This window comes from Aythya marila (assembly GCF_965140915.1).
Source record: "Aythya marila genome assembly, chromosome: 3".
Taxonomy (NCBI): Eukaryota; Metazoa; Chordata; class Aves; order Anseriformes; family Anatidae; genus Aythya; species Aythya marila.
The window spans coordinates 52,874,751-52,879,209 of record NC_139044.1 but is presented as its reverse complement, the minus strand read 5'-3'; positions in this window follow the sequence as shown (position 1 = coordinate 52,879,209).

Genomic DNA, 4,459 nt, shown 5'->3' with positions numbered 1-4,459 from the left:
TAAAGGTTAGGCAGGCTCAACGGTGAAGATTCTGCGATGCTTAATCACATTTTCTAATCCAGTTACACAAAAATTAAGTGAATTAGATTAAAAATGCCTGGAAATTTGTTTCTCGGATGACAGCCGTGACTAAAACCAGAGTTCCTGCAGTAGTCTAATTTCAGGAAATTTTCCCCTTGTTACTGCATAACTAGAGGTCGAGGAAGCAATTCAGCTCTGGAATGGCGAGATGAGCATCAATAGCACCGTAATCCCCTCACCCCCGAAATATTCAGCCAAGGTGTTTCGGCGTCGTGCTGCGTGCGCGACCTGCTGGACTTCACCGAAGTGCCTGACAGATGAGAGGGGAGGCGAAATCTGTCTCCCGGGTGTTGAAGAGCAGAACAGAGAAGTGGAGCTCTGCCCCTGCAAAGGCTGCGGCTGCTCAGCCTCCCGGCTGGGGGGAGCGGTCGGGGGACGCAGGGCACTCCCGACCCCGCTCCTTCACCCCGCCACCGCCGAGGATGAGGCCGCGCTCTGCCGTGGGAAAAGCCCAAGGGCAGCCGGAGGGAAAAAATAAAAATTAAAAAAATTGCCCTTCAGCTTGTTCATTTTAGCTGATACAGGAGGGGGGGATGGGGGGGTTGATAGTGGCGGGCTGTGGGCCCTGGGAAGGAGGCGGGGAGCTGCGGGCTGCTCGCTCCTAATGGGTGCAGGAAAAGCAAGCCTGCTGTCAGTCGCTGTATGGGAGGCTGCATAGAAAACGACGTGTATAGTTTTCACTGCCCAAAAAAATGAGGATCACTGGTACTTTTTTAGTACTTTTTTACCGTACCGTACCATACCATACCATACCATACCATACCATACCATACCATACCATACCATACCATACCATACCATACCATACCATACCATACCATACCATACCATACCATACCATACCATACCATACCATACCCACTTATTTACTGTATCTGGTAAATCTAGTTTGTCATATATTTATTTCTTATTTTTTTTTTGTCAGGTAATAAAAACTCACCTGTTCACTGGAACAGGCTGCCCAGAGAAGCTGTGGATGCCCCATCCCTGAAGGTGTTCAAGGCCAGGTTGTATGGGGCTTTGGGCAACATGACTTAGTGGGTGGCATCCGTGACCATGGCAGGGGGGTTGGAACTACATGATCTTTAAGGTGTCTTCCAACACCTTATGATTCTATGAATAAACTAGATCGGAGAAGTGAGAAACATGCTGCACAGTTGGATAAAATAGCCTTCAGAACCACACTATAGATGGCAGTATTCCTGAAAAAAAAAAAAAAAATAAAATAAAATAAAATAAAATAAAATAAAATAAAATAAAATAAAATAAAATAAAATAAAATAAAATAAAATAAAATAAAATAAATACAAAACACACCTCTGTAGCCTTTTTTCATGATTTAAGCTGTCTTTAGCATATTCATTCTTAGCATATCATCTATTTTTGCTATAGACAGGAAACTGAGTCACTGGGAGATCAAGTGGATTCCCCATGTTTATGGAGGAAATCTGTAGCAGAGCCTTGGAATGACCCCAAGCACTTTTCAGTTGCAATAACAATTGTCTTCCTTCAACATCTGTTGTACTTGTCATCTCCTCCTTCTCTTGAATCAAAGTAAGCTGAAGAGGAGGAGATGCTACCTCTTTCTTTTTTCTTATCTCTTTCTCTCATTTCACAAGACAGTTTTCACAGAAGGAGGTTTTGAGATGACTGAGAAGGATGTGGGGTAACAATCCAAATTCATGTCTTTTTTTTTTTTTTTTAATGACATACTGTATTAGTTCTACATCATTCTGAGATGTTTTGATAGGAGAAAGATATTAAAAAGGAAAATAAGATCTTCATAAAGAAAGAGATGGAGGAAAGCCTACTTTCTAAAATAGTTCTAGGTGAACTGATCCTTTTACAGTGGTAAATCTTACTGTCCTCTACTGAAAGAAATTCTGTCCTTTCAGAAAGTGGCCCTTGGGCAACAATACCAAGTGGGAGCTTCTTAATTAGAATATTTATTAATAATTAGACATAGGCAACTTTCAGACAGTCAAGTCTTTTGCAGTGGCTGTTGCAGGAATCCTGATTACAGCTGCACATTGACTGAACCTTTAGTTTATATTATCAAGCATCTTTTAGTTATTCTTCCTTCAGACTTTATTTTCCACTTAACAAAACAGAGATTATGATTGTAAAATGTGCAGTACTTGGGAATGATGGAAACTCCATTATACAAGATTGAATAATGAGGAGTAGAAGCTGTCTGAAAACTCATCTTACCATTTGTATACAAACTTGTGTGTTGCATGTTGTAGATCAAGTATGATAGCTACCTCATTCTGGGGAAGGAGATTTGGAAGTTTTTAGTTTTGATAGTTACGTTTGATGATGATGATGGTGATGATGATGATTTTAACATATAAAAATGTGCTGAAGTTGATGGACTAAATAATTCTTCAAGCCAAATCCTTAGATAGGGAAATCTGCTTAATTCTATTGAGGACCCACTGAACATTTACCAGATTTATCATGTAATTATGTTTAAAAAAAAAAAAAAAAAAAACACAAACAAACACACACACAAAAAAAAAAAAAAGAAAAAGAGAGAGAGAAAGAGAGAGAGAGAGAGAGAGAGAGAGATTACATCACCAATATAAATGCAGTTTTACTGTTAAAAAAAAAATAAAGAAAAGAAGAAAAGACAGTTGTCTAAGGGCTTGCGTGTTATATCAGAAAAGGAAACTTGTACTGACTCATGAGCTCTGCCTCACGAATCATTGGGTCTGCAGAATCTCCCTTGTGCATTACAGCTCATGTTCCTGTAGACGAGTTCAGAAACTCTGCCTTTGATCCCATAGCCATATAAAGTTGATCCATGAGTTTTTAGAGCTTATAGAGCAGATTGATGGAGCACTACCATTCAGCTTTTCTGATTTCCACAGAAGAGATAACAGAAGAAATGTCAAGAAACTGTACAGGCAGAATAAATTATTAAAATCAAAACTAATACACTAATCTGCTCTTTTCTAACCCTTAAAAAATATGAGCGGCAGAACCCTCAGTTTATTCTCTCAGCATCATTACCTTGCTTGGTCCCTGTAAACATTTATATTCCTCAACACCACCTGGTTTGAAAAAATGGATGGGGTCATATGCTGAAACTCTCCCAGCTCCACTCTTTGCAGATATCTCTGAATGCTTCTCTGGATATATATATATTTTATATATATATATATATATATATATATATATATATATATATATATATATATATATATATATATATATTATTTCATTCTTTTAGATAAGTTTTATTTCAAAAGGACAGTTCCCATTCAATTATACCTTTAGCATAAGTCAGTTTTACAACTCAGAAATGTGATAGTAAATAGAATAAAACACTGACAAATATTCTGCAATTGAAAGCTCATGACTTCCCTCCTGCAACAGAAACATTCATTGGAAGAGTGCTTGTGTCCTCAGTTCCCAGATCATTAGGAGATTATGCAAGTGGAACAGGGAAGCCTTCATTTCCTCTCATGCTCATCTCGAATCCTGCTCTCAGGTCATAAGTGTGTATCCTCAAAGCAGAGTGATTGGTTAACCGTAGTAAACTACTGCAACAAGTAAACAATAGTAACAAATATGCTTACTATGTATAATACTTGTACAAGTTTCACCTGTTCCAGATGATGCCTTTGCATTATGACTCTGTGTGGGTTAACAATTTTCAAAATAAATTTTCAAAATCATTGGAATATTGAGCATCTTGATTAAAACCTGGTGGATACCAGCAAAATGCATATTGGAGACCTGTTGAATACTATAGTATTCCCAGGGGTCTTCTTCCCTTGCCTGTCATGCCATCTAGAAAAACTGTTATTACTTGTAGTTTGATTTCATACATCCTATTCCTCACTCCAAAATGCTATCTCAGCTTCTTGTAACAGCTCAAAAAATGTTTGGGGTAGATATTGTTATCTCCAGTTGTTTATACTGTTTGTCGTGTGCTTGAACTACTGGTTCTTGTTTGGTTCATGGTAAGCAACTATCCTAGAAGTGTCCATCCAAACTCCTTCTCATTCTTTAAAGAGGATATGATATTTTTGCCAACCCTCTCTCAATGTCGGACACATGTTCTGCACTCATTCCCCAGGAAGATCTGTGACTATACAAGCTTTAACAGTAGCTTTAATATTTCTGGCTTTCTTTCAAAACAATCTCCTTTTAATGTTTCAGCCTAATTTTTTTGAATAATTTAATTCACCTCAGAACCTGGCAAAATATGCGGTAATACAAAGCTTGTCAGGAAGGCAGAGTACTTTGTGGTCTGGTCATGTTGTGTGTTCTTTGTTTTTAACAAGCTATCTGAAATATGTCCTATTCCTATATATATAAATACACACACACACATATATATAACACTCTTATAAACTTCAACCTTCAG